General features: G+C 35.0%; 1 pseudogene; it reads right to left on the bottom strand.

Annotated features, from left to right (window-relative positions):
* Positions 1 to 3,101: 3,101 nt before the first annotated feature.
* On the bottom strand, positions 3,102 to 18,556 carry LOC111535963 (annotated as a pseudogene).
* Positions 18,557 to 18,805: the final 249 nt, after the last annotated feature.

The raw sequence follows: 18,805 nt of genomic DNA, 5'->3' as shown, positions 1-18,805 counted from the left end.
CAACCTGAAAATACTCAGTTTGAAATGCATAATAATGAAATATATATGAATCATAGGGCTTGGTTGAACCAAAGCTTTTCTGGATTGAGAAGGAATTTGGAAATCATGTAGTCCAATGGCTTCCATTTCCTTACTTGTGTAATAGAAGAAAGAAATGGTCCATGTCTAATTTATCTTTGTCACTTTAACAACACCTGACATAATGTCTGTCACAGTTGGTGTTCAAAACATGTCTGTGGAATTGTTTTATACTGAGAATTATGAGTGACCTGTTCAAGAGTACACAGCTAGTAATGGAGGAGAAGACTGTATTAGAACCCTCCTCTGATAATCCTTCTACCTGTGCTTCTTGCAGTTTACAATAGGAAAGGGCCAATTATTATTATTTTGTTGTTGTTGTTGAGATGGGGTCTCACTATGTTTCCCAGGCTGGTCTTGAACTCCTAAGTTTGAGTAATCCTCCCACCTCAGCCTTCCGGGTAGCTGGGATTACAAGCACATGCCACCATGCCTGGCTAGGACAGGGACTATTTTGAAAGTCACATTTTGAACCCCTGGAACGTTAACCTATACAAAAGCCTCCTCAACCCTAGATGGATGTTAAGGTGAACCTTAGTCGTGCCCTTCGAAACCGTATGGTAATAGAATTTGGAGTATTTACTTCTTGGCACTTCTTTTAACCTTTGTTTGTTTTCAAAATGGAAAAGCCACGTGACTCTCCAATTCATAGCTGTGAACCTCAATTTATTTTTTTCAGGGATACACAGCTTAAAATTTTTTAAATATAAGCAAATTCATCCAGAGAGGACGATGTCCTCATATTTCCATTTTCCAGTAGTTCAGGCTACAAAAATACAATTCCTCATTTTACCCATAATTAATTACTTTGAGAGTATTAACTATTTCACCTACGGGACCACAAAGAAAGCACAAAAAGCAGGCCAAGTTACAACAAAGCATCCTTCCCAGCATATTGCAAGCAGCAAGTGACATTTAAGGGAATAGCTACACAGCCTCAATTAAACAGTGCATTCTCACAGGTTCATATTATTGGAATTATTAACCTCTGAATTGCTTCTAGGAGGATCTACTTTGCACATGACAGGACTCCTGTGGTTAATTGAAAAAAAAAAAAAAAACAGCAAATTACTTAGCAGCACACATAATTAAGGAGTAGAGCAGGAAAGGAAAAGGGTTGAGGTGTTTTTGAATGTGCAGTCACCACAGAGAAAAATTAAGCAATATAATAAGGTAACCAAAATCCAGGTGTGCCAGTCTTTGTCTGCCCCAATCCCAGTCAGCTGCAGTTCTGAGAATTTTCCACCAATAACAGTATTAGAAGTGCCCAGACCTTGAGCCAATTCTGACAAAAGCAGCCAGAAGGTCATTAATAACAGTGAGAGCCTTAGGTGCCAGGCATTGTTCAATACTCTTGAACAGATTATTTTAATTTTTAAAATAGCCCTACGAGGTAAGGATTATTAACCATTTTATAGGAGTAAACTGATGCACAAAGATGTTAAATAACTTGCTCACATATCTTAGTTAAGACGATTCTGCTATATGTCCCCCAAATTTCAGTGGCTTAACAGAGTAGTTATTTCTTGCACACAAAATTTTACACAGCTTGTAAATGGCAAAGTACTTTGTTCAGTGTCACTTGCTTCATAATTAAAATTGAATTAATTTTCCAAGTCACCACTATTTATTTATTTTTACACAATGAATTACTTTTATTTCTGTACTCGTCCATATTTCAGCATTTAGTAGTCCTAAACAGAAAGTGGAGAAATACAACAATTTGCCAGGAAGTCAAACCCACCAACAGTGACCTGCTGTGCACACCAAGTTATTTGTTAAACCTCTGCTGAGGATCTCGTGAAGCAGCAGCACCAAAACCAAAGAAGTATGTACCAAATTTCAAGTTCTTTTTGTTCAAGTTGTCAGATTCCAGACTAGGCCACAATGGACTGCAAGGATGACCAAAAGAAAGCCCTGTTTAATACTTATTCAATTTTCAGAAGCAAAAACAATTACAGAAAAAGAAAATAATTCAGAGGGATCATGTGCACTTACACATATCTTCATGTGGTCTTTTTCCTAGTTTAACCACCAACGACTCTGACGGCTGAGAGTTCTGAATAAACTTGGTGACTGTTATTTTCACCTTATCAAAACCTGAGCTAAAAACCCATCAGCAGATGATGACAGCAGAGGGTGGTAGAGCTGAGGACCCAAAATTCATTTCTTAGGCTGATGGAGAGTGAATAAATGCAGTTCCAAAACTTAACCAGAGCAGTTAAAGAGTCTTCCCATCATTTCCTGATGGCTTCTGGTCAAAGCAAGGAAGTGTCATAGAAAGCAATGGGTAGTGATGGTACAGAAAGGAACTTGAGGAAGTGGGAGAAAAAAGCAGCAACCCTCCATAAAGGTGGGGAAGAGAAAATATGGGGAAAGCACTAAATTACTCACTTAAGTCCAATCTCAGAGGGGATCAGAGGGGTTACAATCTATGCTTTGGCCGAGAGTGGAAGTGAAGGAATGTAGGGACAGGACATGGAGGGGGCATTATTTAAGACTTAAAGGAAGAAACCAGGGATACATCTAAAGCACCCCACACACCCACCATTAGTCCCACAGGCTGTGACCTGAAACCTTCACATCTAATCTAACAAGGCCGCAGGCTAGAGGGCTGTTGCAGGGAAGGTGAGGGCTAGCAAGAAAAGGCAGAGATCTCAGGCCATGTAATTAACAACAACATGATTGTGTAATATATCTTTTCACGGTTAAGTTAGATGTGTCCCGCTAGTTATGGCGGGAACAATTCAAATATATTGTATTCATTCCAGAAGTTCAACTACGTGGACAGTAGTTACACTTGATGAGATGATTTGTTATAAGACAACTTACGTATTTGAAATGGACAAAAACTTAGTGTCACTTATAGTATCTTCAGGTAAATTTCCTTTGAATAGGAATTTCCTTTCCTGAACTTTGAGGTCTACAAGACATATCTAGAAAATTTACTACTGTGGAAAATGAAGACTTCCTTAATTGAATGGTGGGGGGAAGGAGGAAGGCCTGTGTTCTTTTATTTTTGATTAATTGCTATAACACTGACCTTCAGTCGGCTGAGGGAGTTTCATAATTTTTTTAGACATCATTAGGTGCCAAGGCTCTTGCAGGAAAACTTTAATACGACATGAATTTTGCCATTTTGATAGCATTGATATGGCTCTTGGGTTCACTACTCCATTAGAACAATTTATTGTGAGATATATATATATCTCAGTCATGAAAAGAACAAAATAATAGCATTTTCAGCAAACTTGATGGAATTGGAGACCATTATTCTAAGTGAAGTGACTCAGGAATGGAAAATCAAACATCGTATGTTGTCACTCATAAGTGGGAGCTAAGCTATGAGGATCAAAGGCAAAAGAATAATACAGTGGATTTTGGGGACTTCGAGGAAAGGGTGGGAGTGAGGTGAGGGACAAAATATTACATATTGGGTAGAGTGTACACTGCTCAGGTGATGGGTGCACCAAAATCTCAGAAATCACCACTAAAGAACTTATTCATGTAACCAAACACCACCTGTTTTGCAAAAACCTATTGCAATTTAAAAAAAGAACTATTGACTCCATTCATGTTAAATTTTGTTACAAATTTTACAAAAGGGAATGATTTAGGTCCATATTTTATTTTAAGGCTGTATATTTGGTTTTCATAAATAGTCTGAGCCCGTGGTGGCTGCCATCTTGCATTGCTGTCCTAACTCACCATTATTATCGCAAAACAGATACAGACATATGCTGCACAACGAGGCGTCAATGACAGATGGCATATACCACAGTGATCCCATTAGGATTATGATGGGGCTTAAAAATTCTTATTGCCTAGTGATGTCAGTCATAGTTGTCTTAAAGTTGTAGCACAACGCGTTACTCACAAGTGGTGATGATGATGTAAACAAACCTACCATGCTGCCAGTTGTATAAAAATAGAGCACATATTATATAAGTATGTATAGTACATAATATTAATACTTGATAATGATAATAAATAATTATGTTACTGGTTTATGTATTTACTATATTTTGTTTTTTTTGAGACAGAGTCTTGCTCTGTCACCCAGGCTGGAGTGCAGTGGTTCAATCTCTGCTCACTGAAAAGTTTGAACCTGTTCACCTCCCAGGTTCAAATGATTCTTCTGCCTCAGCCTCCCAAGTAGCTGGGACTACAGGTATTAGCTACCATGCCCAGCTAATTTTTGCACTTTTAGTAGAGATGGGGTTTTTGCATGTTGCCTAGGCTAGTCTTGAACTCCTGACCTCAAATGATCCGCCTGCCTTGGCCTCCCAAAGTGCTGGGATTACAGGCGTCAGCCACAGTGCCCAGCCTGCATTTACTATAAGTTTAAACATTATTTTAGAGTGTACTCCTCCTACTTATTTTTTTAAAAAAGAGTTAACTGTAAAACAGCCTCAGGCAGGTCCTTCAGGAGTTATTCCAGAAGAAAGCACTGCTGTCATAGGAGATGACAGCTCCATGTGTGTTATGGCCCTTGAAGACCTTCCAGTGGGACAAGATGTGGAGGTGGAAGACAATAATACTGATGATCCTGACTCTGTATAGGCCTTGGCTAATGTGTGTTTATGTCTTACTTTAACAAAAATTTTAGAAAGTCAAAAAAAAAAAAACTAAAAATAGAAAAAGCTTATAAAATAAGATTAATGAAAGAAAGTATTTTGTACAGGTGTATAATGTGTTTGTATTTTAGTTAATTGTTAATATAAAAGAGTTAAAAAGTTTATAGGCTGGGCAAAGTGGCTCATACCTCTTATCCCAGCACTTTGGGAGGCTGAGGCAGGCGAATGGCTTGAGTTCAGGAGTTCGAGACCAGCCTGGGAAACATAGTGAAACCTTGTCTCCACAAAAAAAATTAAAAATTAGCTGGTCATAGTGGTTTGGGACTGTAGTTCCAGCTACTCCTGTGGGTGAGGTGGGAGAATCACTTGAACCTGGGAAGTAGAGGCTGCTGTAAGCCACGATCACACTACTGCACTCCAGCCTGGATGACAGGGTAAAACCTTGTCTAAAGGGGAAAAGTTACAATTAACCTAAGATTGAAGGAAGCAAAATATTCTTTTATAGATTTAGTGTAGCCTAAGTGTACAGTGTAGGCCTTCACAAATTCACTAACCACTCAACGACTCACCTAGAGCAGCTACCAATCCTGCAAGCTCTATTATACAGTAAGTGTTCTATACAGGTGTACTTTTTAAACCTTTTATTGCATATTTTTCTGTACTTTTCTATGTTTAGATGTTTTTAAATACACAAACATTCACTATTGCATTATAATTGCCTACCATATTCAGAACAGTAACATGTTGTACTATTTTTTAGCCTAGGAGCAATTGGCTATATTATATAGCCTAGGTGTGGAGTAGGCTATACCATCTAGGTTGTAAAATTTACACTGATATTTACACAACAACTAAATTGCCTAAGGAAAGATATCTTAGAACATATCCCCATCATTAAGTGGTATATGACTGCAGTTTAACAGTACATATTTTGCCCATATTTGGGCAAAAGCTAGTCATGTCCCTATATAAGGATGAACGTATTACCTCTATGGTTGTGCTAATTATGAGGTAGCAAATGTGTTTAAATTGGCAATATAACTATGTATCAACTTAACTGTTAGTTTTGGAATAATAAATAAGATGTGCCATAATAGTAGAATTTAAAAATAGAATTTTAAACATGCCAGTCATATCAAAGTGCTTTATAAATACTCTCACTTAACTCTTACAACTTCCTCCCTTAAGGTAGTACCATTAATATTGCCACTTCAAAAATGTTGTGAATACATTTCTCTCTGTAAATAAGTTATTTGTAATATGTTATTGCAAAATGAAATGAATTATGAAAATGCACTGAAGGTATATATAGCATAGTGACTTATTATAAGTCAAACTCCTGTGTATCCAACCCAAGTTAGGAAACAGAATCATACCACCAACCCCATAAGTCCTTCCAATTTTGCTATCCATTCAAAAACTTCTCCCCTCTCTCTCTAGAATAACACCTATCTTGTTTTTATAGTAGCAGCTTCCTTATATTTAGTTATCAATTTTTATGAAACATTTTATAAATTTTGTTTAATCGGTATATTTTTCCTTTAAACCTTTGCTTTTATTAAAACTTATTTTGTGGAGAATCCAAAGAATATATTGTATACTCATGATGTAATTAAGCACATTTTTCTGTCTTTAGTCTTTTCTGCAAATTGGAGGCTGGACCTGAAGTGTAGCTCAGGTTAGACTCAGTTTTGATCTTTGTAGCAAAACCGTAGGTGGTGTTGTGTTTTTTAATCATAAAGAACATGATATTTGGTTCTCTATTTGTGATGTTAACAGCTACTAATGCAGACTGTCTAGACTGAGTAATTCACTACGATTGAAAATGGCAAAAGTTCTAATTCTACTATCACTTGTTTACTTATAAATAGATGCATCAGTTCATCTCCTAATTGATTATGGAGGGGTAAAATTCATATAGAAGTGGCAGGATAAATGCTTCATCTTTTCCTTTATTTACCTATTTCAACATAAAATAAGGGTGAAGCTCCAAAGTTGAACAATTCACTTATCTTTGAATATAAATATGTACTCATGGATTTAATGCATAAATCATTTTAATTCATTGTAATATTTGTTTTAAATTTTCAGTTGTGACATCATAAGTTATGTAATTTTAATCATTTCATGTGTACAATTCAATTCAGTGGCACTAATTATATTCACAATGCTGCATAACCATCATCACTACCCACATCCTAGTTTATGTGTGCTTTTGTCTTGATAGTGTATTGGATTGCGTCAAATGCCTTTTGTGCACCAAGGAGAAGATCATTTTTTTAATCTTTTGTTCTATTAATGTAGTATATTACATTGATTGATTTACTTATGTTGAACCACCCTTGTATTCCTGTGTTAAATCCCATTTGGTAATGGTGTATAATCCTTTAAATATGATGTTGGAATCCGTTTCTTGGTATTTTCTTGATAATTTTTGCATTTAACCTCATAAGAAATATTTGTCTGTAAATTTATTTTGTTCTGATATCTTTTTCTGGCTTTGGAATCAAGGCAAGCCTAGCCTCATATAATGAGTTAGGACATGGTTTCTGCTCTATGTTTTGCAAGAGTTTGAGAAGAATTTGTGTTATTTGTTTTTTAAATTTTTCACAGATTTTTTATTACTGATTCAGTATATATATTGTTAAAGACCTGTTGAGTTTTTCTGCTTTTTATTGAGCCAGTTTAGGTAAGCTCTGCATTTCTAAGTTTTCTATTTCATCTAGTCTACTTAATTTTTGGTGTACAACTGTTCATATTATTCTCTAATAATTATTTTATTTTGTATAGTTGGTAATATATCTAATTTTCATATGTGTGTTATTGCTGATATATTAAAAATGATTCTAAAGACCCAATAAATGAGGAGATATACTTTATTCATTAACTCAAAGACTCATTGTGATGAAGATGTAAACTCTTCCCTAAATAAATCTACAGAGTCAAGTTAATGTCAATCAAACTCCCTACAGGATCTCTGCTCAAAAATTTAAAAAATACTAACTCTACAATTCATATGAAAAGGCAAAGGTATTAGAATAGCCAAAATATTTTGAACAATAAGTAATTTCAAAACTTTTTCTAAAGCTGAAGTAATTGAAACAGTGTGGCATTGATAAAAAAAAAAAAAAGATCAATGGAACAGAACAGAGAGATTAGAATTAGACCCACAGAGATATGACCATTTGATTTCTGACAAGGGCACAAAGGCAGTTAAATGTAGAAACAATAATATTTTAAAGAAAATAGGCCAAAACAATTAAACATTTCTATTCAAAAAAAGAAAAAAAGGAACCTTAACATAAATCTCATGTCTAATGCAAAATTAAAATTGGACTATAGCCCTAATAGTAAAATAGAATACAATAAATCTTATGGAAGAAAATACAGGAACGAATGTATTTGAAGTTTGGGTTTGGCTGCATGTTTTTTTTTAATAGGGCACCAAAATGATAAGTACAGAAAAGCTTCAGATAAATTATTTAAAATAGTATAAGTATTCTCAAAAACATGTATTTTTATTTGTTAAATTTGGTAACACTCAGGATAGAAAACAGACCAACGATTGCTAGGGTCTGGGAGTGGGGGGATGGGGATAGAATACAAATGGGTATGGGGGAATTTAAAGGATAAAATAAAGTTCTCTTTCTTGATTGTGGTGAGTAATATACAACTGAAGGTGTTTGACAAAGCTGGCATAACTAATGCCAAAAAGGATACATTTTACTATATTTAAAATATACCTTAAATTTGAAAATTAAAGAAGTAATAGTAAAATGGTGATTGTATAATTTAGGCAGATATACAATGGTGCACTGCAAAATTCTTTAATCTTTTCTGATTACTTGAATTCTTTCATAATACAATAGTGAGGATAAAGTTAAAGAAGATCGTAAAGCAAAGAAACAAAACGGGAAATAGAAACAGTTCTACAGGTTAGGGAAGTTATCTAGTATGTCAAGAAACAGTTATTCTAGGGAGATACCAAATGATTTATATTTGTTGTGGCCATATTTGTCCTTAAAGTTCTTGGTGTAGCTGTTTCTAATAAGGTTGTGTAAGGCTAAAAAGGTCCCAGCAACATGTCCTCCATCTTATAAAATACCAAAACTCACATCTTCCTATTATTGAAGTTATTAGTGGTTTTTCTAAGATCAGAATAATGCTTGTGATCCCACACTGTTTTTTCAGGGCAAAGGTTTGAGTAGATGAAAGCTCAATTTTTATTTCAAAGATAAATTTCTTGTTATTTGTGCCATCTATGAGGCATATTGGCCCAATTTTCACAGCAGATTTGTGTGTACTTTAGTTAATGTGTTCTGTTTTGGGGCAACAACATAGAATGGTGAAAGGTAATAGTTTGAAAATATACCTTTTTGTTAAAATATGTATCTTCTTATGCCATTATTTTAAGAAGGGAGTAAAAATCAGGTTGGTATATCTGGAAGAGTAACCCAAATTTATTTGCTCGAATATATTAGGATGTTTTATGCATATTCAAATCCAATATTTTACTAGTTCGTGTCTACATACAGGCCTAATTTTCTATTAATTCATCCAGAACAAAAGTTGACATTTTTCTTCCTATTCTTAAGCATTGTTTCCTTAGATCCAGAGAATTTTATTTCTGATGTTTAGTTATTCATTTCAAATGGTTTTGTTCCCTCTTTAGGACACCTAAACTTTATAGTTTCAATTTCCATTTTCCGTGCTTATTTACTAATTTATACTTTTTTTGTTTTTTACTCATTCTTAATTTTGAAGAATGCAGGGTAAAGACACAATATTAGATTTTCTTCATATCACATATTTATGTCAGTTTTTGTTTGTTTGGATTTCTGTTCTTTTTAACCATTGGTGCATTTGCATCTCCTTGCATTGTGTTTGTTATCTATATCTTTCTGTTTCTCTGTTTTTAAATTATACTGAAACATTTTTTTTTAAGAGACAGGGTCTCAGTATGTCGTCTAGGCTGGAGTGCAGTGGCTATTCACAAGCACAGTCATAGGAGACTACAGCCTCAAACTCCTGGGCTCAGGTGATGCTTCTGCCTCAGTTTCCTAAGTAGCCAGCACTACAGGTACATGCCACCATGCCTGGCTCATTAAATGTTTTTTCTGTGAGGCCATAAGCTTGAGCCTAAAAGACTGTTTCTTCTTAAAATTGTATTGAAGAATCAAAGCATAGAGAATTTTTAGCACTTTTCCATGGGCTCCTTGTAAATGTTTTCTCTTTTCTCTCCTTGGACCTACTTACTGGCCACTGGGAGAAGACTGCCAGATAGTCTGAATCATAAATACCAATAAACAAAACTGAAACTCTCTTCTAAAAGAGCCAATACCTGGCTCAGAAGCAGTTACTACAATTGAGAGATAGGTATACCACTTCATAGAACCATTTCACAATATTTTCTCATTTTTATAGTAGTTAAAATAAACAAACTAATGCACACGAAAGAAAAAAAACATGGCATCCCTATCCTTGGACTTTAAACCGGGAGAAAGATTTGTGTGGCTGTTTCCTAACTCAACTTCTGAAGTAACAGATATATTTACACTGTGCAGCTCTGCAATTTTCTACTACTTCTTCTGACACTGGGATAGGAAAAACACAAACATAAAAATGAAAAATTGTATCTACAAGTCTTCACTACTACCTTTGCTCTTCATATTTCTGATTGGATGCACATCATTGTAGTTTTGAAAACCATACTGCCAAGGGAGGTACTAGGTGTGTGGCCTGTGTATCATATTTTGCCTTACTCAAGATTGGTACTTGAGTAGTAGAGGACTAGATATATATATCCTAACAGACCTTGGATATTTGTTTCAGTGCTTATTGTGTAACTCAAAGCACCTTATCATCTTTAAGCCTGAGTTTGCTGTTTTAAGTAGAAACCCACGTTTCAGCCACTGTTTGTTAACTTTAGTTCAATTCCTTGGATCTTTTATTTAGTAGACCTTCCTTCCAAACTCTGATATTCATTTTCAGTGTTTTTTCATTATTATTAATTTTTTCACTTTTTCTATATATTCATAGAAAATTTAATAAGAAAGTAGGAAAGAATAGGGTATAAACTTGGTTACACATACATCATTTTGAAGTGCTTTCCTGAATGTTCTCAAATGTGGACTTGAACTTTCTGACCCTTGGCTTACTTGTCATTTCTATCATACACTCTTATTTATCTTCTGCTGTCTATTGTCTGTCTATCTATCTATCTATCTATCTATCTATCTATCTATCTATCTATCTATCTATGTGTCTATCTATTATGTATCAATCTGTCTATGTATCTTAAAATTTTTATTTTGGTAGAATACATATAACATAAAACCAACCATTTTAACTATTTTCAAGTGTACAATTTGGTGATATTAAGAACATTTACATTGTTGTGTGACTGTCACCACTATCCATCTCCAGAACTGTCATTACCCCAAACTGAAAATCTGTACCCATTAAATAATTCCCTATTCCCCACTGCCAACAATTGCTGGTAACCACTGTTCTCCTTTATGTCTCTGTGAATTGAATATTCTAGGAAACTCATATTGTAGAAGCACGAGCCATGGACAAAACCCCTCAGACACCGAGATAGTAAAGGGAGTGGCTTTCATCAGCTGGGAGCATCGGCAGGCTAGCGTCTTAAAATCTGAGCTCTTCAGGTGCTCAACTTCTGTCCCTTTTAAGGGCTCACAACTCTAAGGGGATCCGCATGAGTGGGTCGTGATCGATTGAGCAAGCCAGGTGGTACATGACAGGGGCTGTGAGCACTGGTGGTCAGAGTGAAACAGAACAGAATGAGAGGTTTCACAATGTCCTTCCATACAGTGTATGGAATCTATAGATAACATCAGTTGCTAGGTCAGGGGTCAAATTTTAACTACCAGGCTTAGGTCAGGCAGGCCCAGGCCTGGTTTCGGGTCTGGTTCCTAGGCACCGGGCTACCTGCCTTTAGTTTCGCTTCTCTTTCCTTTTCTGAATATAAAACAATATAAAACAATATGAGAGGGTCTCTCTCTTCCCTTGGTATAAGTGGAATTATACAATATTTGTCTTTTTGTGCCTGCCTAATTTCATTTAACATAATGTGTTGAAGGTTTATGTTCACCCATATTGCAGTGTATATTATAATTTATTTTTTAGACAAAATAATATTATATTGTGTGTATATGCCACATTTAAAAAAATACATTCATCCATCAATAGATACTCAGGCTGTTTCCAGATTTTGGCTATTGTGAATAATGCTGCTATGAACATGAACATTGGTGTATAAATATTTGTCCAAGTCCCTGCTTTTAAATCTTTTGTATATATACCTAAATGTAGAGTCACTGGATCATAAGATAATTCTATGCTCAATTTTTTGAGGAACCACCATAATGTTTCCCACAGTAGCTGCACAATTGCACATTCCCATCAACAATGCACAAGAGTTTCAGTTTTTCGACATCCTGCCAATATTTGACATTTTTTGTTTTGTTTTGGGTAATAACCACTCTAATGGGTATGAACTTGTATTACATTTTGGTTTTGATTTGCGTTTTAATAATGATTAGTGTTCTTAGGCATCTTTTCATGTCCTTATTGGCCAGTCATATATCTTCTTTGGAGAAATGTCTACTCAAATAATTTGCCCGTTTTTGAATAGAGAATTGTTGTTGTTGTTGTTGCTGTGTTGTTGTTGAGTTGTAGTGTATCCTGCTGGAGGAATCCCTTTGGTATTCCTTTTAGAGTTTTTCTAGTGGTATGAAGTTACTTCAAGCTTTTAAAATCAGGGAAAGTCTCCATTTCTCTTTTGTTTTTGAAGGATAGTTTTGACAGTTATAGAATTCTTGGTTGACAGTTGTTTTGGGGGGCTTCCACAGTTTTACGTGAGAAATATGGTGCTTATCATGTTGGTAATCCCTCCTATGTGATGTTTCACTTCTCTCCTGCTGTATTTATGATTCTCTCTTTATCTCTGCCTTTCACCAGTTTGATTATAATATGGTAATGTGGGTCTCTTTGAGCTCACACTACTTGAAGTTCATTTACCTTAACTTTATAGATTCATATCTTTCATGAAATTTGGGAAATTTTTAGCTGTTATTTATGCATAATATTATTTATTCCTGTCTTTCTCTCTTCTCCTTCTGGGACTTCTAAAATGTATGTGTTGCCCCACTTGATGGTGTTCCACAGGACTCTTTAAGTTTGGTTCACATTACTTTGTTCTTTTATCTTTCTCATTGGAGTCAATAATTTTAATTGTACTATCATCAAGTTCACTTATTCTTTCTTCTGTCTGCTCCAGTTTGCTGTTGAACCATTCTCATGAATTTTAGTTTTTACAATTTTTGGCTCCAGATTTTTTTTCATAATTTCTATCCCTTTATTATATTTTCACTTTGTTTATATATTGTCTCTCCTATTTTCTTTAGTTCTTTGCCCATGTTTCCTTTAGTTCTTTGACTATATTTAAGACAGTTGTTTTAAAGCAATTTTCTAGTAAGTTCAATGTCTAGACTTCCTCAGGTATAGTTTCTTTATTTTGTTTCTTTAAATAGGCCATACTTTGCTGTCTGTTTTTATACCTTTGATTTTATTTTGGGGGGATGGGGGTTAAACAATGAACATTTGAATATTATAATGTGGTAAGTCTGGAAATCAGATTATCCCCCGTCACCCAGGGTTTACTGTTTTGTTTTGTTGTTGTTGTGGAAGGCTAGCAGTTCTTTTGTTTAGTGACTTTCCCAAACTATTTTGTAAATTCTATATTTATTGCTATGTGTAAGTTACTTCCTTATGTATGTGTTTCCTTAATATTTGACAGATAGTTCCTTGAATGCCAAGAGCTAAAAAGATCCAAAGAACAAGAAACAGACTAAAAAGACTCACTTCTATTAGTCTTTGTAGATTTGCTTTGTACAAAAGCACTCCTTCCATATTTAACCATGATAGAGCTGACCTTAAGGATCAGTCTTAGTTGATAGCATAGCATCATCTCAGGTCCTTTCTCAGCATGCATGTGGCTTTCTAAATTTCCCTGTATATGTGGGTTATTTATATATATGTTTTTTAATTTTGAATTTTTCTTTATAGATTTAGTGGCGATAAGAGTGGTTTCATTACATGGATATATTCCCTAATGGTGAAGTCTGGGCTTTTACTATATCCATTATCCAAACAGTGTACATTGTATCCATTAAGTAATTTCTCAACCCTCATTTTCTTAACATCCTCCCACTCTTCCAAGTTTCCCATGCCTATTATTCCACTTTCTATACATGTTTATACACATTATTTAGCTACTACTCATAAATGAGAACATGTGGTATTTACCTTTGTGTCCCTGAGTTATTTCACTTAAAATAATGACCTTTGGTTCCATCCATGTTGCTGCAAAAGACATATCACTCTTTTTTTATGGTTGAGTAGTATTTCATTATATATATATCACATTTTCTTTATCCAACCATTAATTAATGATCAATTAGATCAGTTCTATATTTTTACTATCATGAATAGTGCTGCAATAAACATTAAACAGCCCATATATTTAATATGTAATGATTATTTTTTCTTTTGAGTGGATATCCAGTAGTGAGATTATTGTTTGGAAGGAGTGCTTCTGCACAAAGCGAATCTACAAAAATGAAGAGAAGTGGGTCTTTTTAGTAGTGAGATCAAATGGTAGTTCAATTCTTAGTTCTTTGAGAAATTTCCATACTGTTTTCCATAGAGCTTGTAGTAATTTACATTCCCAACAATAGAGTATAAAGGTTCCCTTTCCTCTGTATCCTCACCAACATCTGTTATTTTTTGGCTTTTCAATAACAGTCATACTGAATAGTAGAAGGTGGTATTTCATTGTGGTTTTAATTTACACTTCTCTGATGAATAGTGATGTTGAGCACTATTTCATATGCTTCTTGGCCATTTGTATTTCTTCTTATGAAAAATGTCTTTGCATGTCCTTTGCCTTCTTTTTAATCGGGTTCCTTGGGTGTTTTTGTTGTTGTTGTTGAGATATTTTGAGTTCCCTGTAGATTCTGGGTATTAGTGCTTTGATGGGTGCATGGTTTACAAATATTTTCTCTAATTCTGCAACTTGTCTGTTCACTCTGTTGATGATTTCCTTTGCTGTGCAGAAGCTTTTTAGTTTAATTAAGTTACATTTGCCTATTTTTGTTTTGTTTCATTTGCTTTTGAGGTCTTAATCATGAATTATTTGCCAAGTTTAATGTCCAGAAGAGTATTACCTAGGTTTTCTTCTAATATTTTTATAGTTCCAGGTATTATATTTAAGTCTTTAATCCACCTTGAGTTCATTTTTGTATATGGTAAAAAGATACGGGGGGCAGTTTCATTTTTCTGAATGTGTCAATACAATTTTCCTGGCATCATTTTTTGAATGGGGTGTCTTTTCCTCAGTGTATGTTTTGGTAGACTTTGTCAAATATCAGTTGACTGTAGGTATGTGGCTTTATTTCTGGGTTGTCTACTCTGTTTCATAGGTTTATGTGTCCATTTTTATATCAGTGCCACATCATTTTGGCCACTATAGCCTTATAGTATAATTTGAAGTCAGGTAATGTGATGCCTTCAGCTTTGTTCTTTGTGCTTAGGATTGTTTGGGCTATTCGAGCTCTTTTTTGATTCCATATAAATTTCAGAATTGTTTTCCTAATTCTTTGAAAAATGTTGTTATTTTGATAGCAATCACATTGAATCTATAGATTTTTGGGTGGCAGTATGGTCTTTCTAACGATGTTGATTCTTCTGATTATACAGGTCCTTTTAAATGTACTGATTCCCCAAAAGTCTCTCCTCTTTTGGGTGGAATACACTTAGGTGGACTATTGTATGTTTTTTCCATAATATTTTGCTCCAGATTTCTCCTGGATATTGCAGCTTGCAGAATGTTTTTTTGCAAAGCCTGTCACTTTTTCAGCCTGACCTCTAAGTTAAGGGAAACAGAGATGATTATCTTGTGTCTCTCTTTCAAGTATTCTCCAGGAAGGTTAGAACAGGCATATACACTAACTTGTGAATGAAATCTGTTCTGCTCCCTTTATATCCTGAAATCAGTCTCCTATACTGGGAATGCAGGTTTCCTTCTTCAAGGTTATTACCATACTAGAGAGAGCATGCCAAGGGCTACCAAAAAATTCCTCAAAGTTTTGTGTTATTAAATTGCCCTTTTCTTGATTCACTGTTTTCTTAGTTGCTCTATATCTTTGACTGTTTTCCAGCATTCTGACAAGGATAGATCTGATAAATTCCACTTTTTAAATTTTTAAAAAATATTTTTCTGTGGGGGAACGAGAGCTTGGAGCTGCCAATAATGACATTTTGCTGTCATAATGCCCCTACTGTAATCCTTTTTAAGGCTCACTTTCCCATATTTGTTTAATAAATTTGAGTTCAAAACAGTCTGTGAGTTCTTTTAACACGACCCTAATAGATTTTGGTAGCATACTCACTATTTTATATGATAATATGTGCCTGACCTGGAATCAGTCAATTCTTTAAAATGCTTTTCTTTTGATGGAACATGGTGTTTCAAGTCCACAATGTGAATGTTAGAGTGCTTATTGCTTCTTGTTCAATGTTTCTAGTGATTTCCATGAATAGAGCTGGAGGAGATAGTTAGATATGTAGCTAGACAGAGATAATACCTCATGAGTTAATATGTATACTTTTAATTCTAATTCAGGGCTACATCGTTTTTACTTAACATCATCTATTTCATATCTTTATCTACTTTCTTCTATTCCCAACCAGTTTCAGCTGCTATTCTCAGTTCAAGTCAGCTGTATTTCTAGCAAACTTTTTTTTCCTATGTGTTCTTAGGTTAATCAAATGCCCTGTTGTTTATTCTGAACAATTCTTGACATGATACTGTTCTTACCATGTTGGTATTAATCATGCTCATCTGCTTGTATTTTGGGATTGTGGTAATATCTTGTTACCTACTTTGTTGCAAGTGTTAGGCATGAGTTTTAAATTTGATATCTAGCTGTTATGTTTATTTCTGAGAATTTAGAGATTCAAAACATGTGCTTCTGTTGTCATCATGTTCCCAAATCCTTTCCTGTAATTATCATTTTGTGTTTAAGCAAATTGACACACAGAGAGATTAAATGACTTGCTCAGTGTTACAGTGACTTGTTCAGTGTTACAGAGTAATTATCAAGGCCAGGATTCAAGCCCTAACAATTTAACTAGAGATATAAGTTTGACTTCTATTCTGCTGCCTCATCAACAAAGTACATCTTTATAATTACCTGGGAGCAGGACTGTTTTTCATCTTTCTTGTGCCCATGACTTCATATAAAAAGGATTTTGTTTCTCTTTGATTGAGGAAGGGAGCTACGGAGAGGAGTCTAGGGGAGAATATTTCCAGTTTATCTCTCCATTCCTACACTCTGCTTCTCAAGGATTGTGTTTTATCCAAAAACAAAAAACAAAACAAAACAAAACAAAATAAATGTGTAGAAAAAACAAGGTAAGCTTATCTAAAGCTCTAAAGCTCTTTGATCTCTCTCTCTTCTTTTTTCTGTCTTGGACTGTCAGTCCTGGTGGCTTCCTTCTGCAAGCCCAACTAATATTTTGTCATTTTTCTAATGTATTCACCTGAACAAATAAAGTATGTCTACCTTTTACTAGCAGCCAGTTATCTCAAAAATTGGTTTGTAGTGAGGGAGTAGGAGGCCAAATTTTAGCTTTAGAAACAAATCTAGTTTTTAAATCTAGACTTATCACAGATAAAGCTGATTATTTATAACCCCATTTAGCTTCTTGTGCCCTACTCAATCCAGCAAAGGGATAAATATTTGTCATGTGAAACATCACCATTACCAAATACAGCATCATAGAATCTTAGTTGTTGAGAGGAAGTTTTACTCTTGTCTTATTTAACCAATTGTTTGATAATCCACAGCCAGTACACCATATACAGAAGGCCAAGTGTTCAAAATTGCCTCTTTTGAACACTTGTAATTACATGATTCTCTTAAGTAAAAATGGCTGGTTTTACCTTTCCAAGTATTTCTTCATTTTCCTATTTTTAATAAGTGCAGAAACAGTACAATGTAATGGTTAAGAGATGGAACATTGTATCAGACACATTTATAGCCTTGGGACCTTGGATGAGCTACCTCTAGATTCTGTTAACCTCATGTCTTTATCATTAAAATGGGGCTAATTGTAGCTTTCTAATCATGTTCTCATGAGATTTAAATTAGATCATATATGGAAATCCCATAGCAGTTCCCAAAATAAGGGATGAAAAATAATTTTTTCCCTCTATTTTCTTACTAGACATTTTCACTTGGTTGGCTTATTTCATATATAAAACCCCATATGTTAGGCATTAATCTTCCTATGGACCAGCGTCATTACCTAGGAGTGTGTGGCTATGATATGCTGCCTTACTCTTTAAGGAGACACTAATCTTCAATAGAAGAAACTGTATCTGTGGAACAGTAAAAAGGCCAGATACAAGATATGTAACACAAAGGGAAGCTGGTAGGGAAGAAACAAGCTGGAATAAGGCCAAAATTTAGAAGCATATTCAGACAAAAGAGTAGTGTAGACTTCATTGCCAAAAGGGTGATGGAAGTGCCATGGACCTAGAGGAGGAATCAGCAGCAGCTCCAGGTTCAGGCAAGATCAGAACACAAGTAGAGCAAGAACAGAGAGATATCAAGTTACCCAGAGCAACTGGGGACCCTGCTGCATTAAGAGTCACCTGGATATCTCACCTGGAAATTGAGTACCTCAACTGTAAATCCCTCAGAAGCTCCAGGAAAATGCAGAGGCTGTTTTGTGCTTGTATACTCATTTTCCTTCTCATTGTGGTCATGGGACTTACCATCAAGCATGAAAGCAGAGAAGAGGAAAGACATCTTGTAAAGTAAGAAACTGCAGGACAGAATTGTGGAGGGCCTAGACCTAACAGAATGCTCACTGTCACCCTACTCCTTGGTTCCCAGGTGGAAGGAAAAGAAAGTTTTATAGATGTATATTTCTTGAAACAAGTAGGACATCACTAAAGTCTTGGAAATCTATATTAAATGGAAATTTGCATCACAACCATTCAAGCTATGGTTACTGCAACACAAGAGCTAGGCTACACTTTTGGTGAAGGGCAGCAA

Source organism: Piliocolobus tephrosceles, chromosome 12, assembly GCF_002776525.5.
Source record: "Piliocolobus tephrosceles isolate RC106 chromosome 12, ASM277652v3, whole genome shotgun sequence".
Lineage (NCBI taxonomy): Eukaryota > Metazoa > Chordata > Mammalia > Primates > Cercopithecidae > Piliocolobus > Piliocolobus tephrosceles.
Note: the sequence above shows the minus strand (reverse complement) of the source record. Positions and strands in the feature narration are given on the sequence as shown.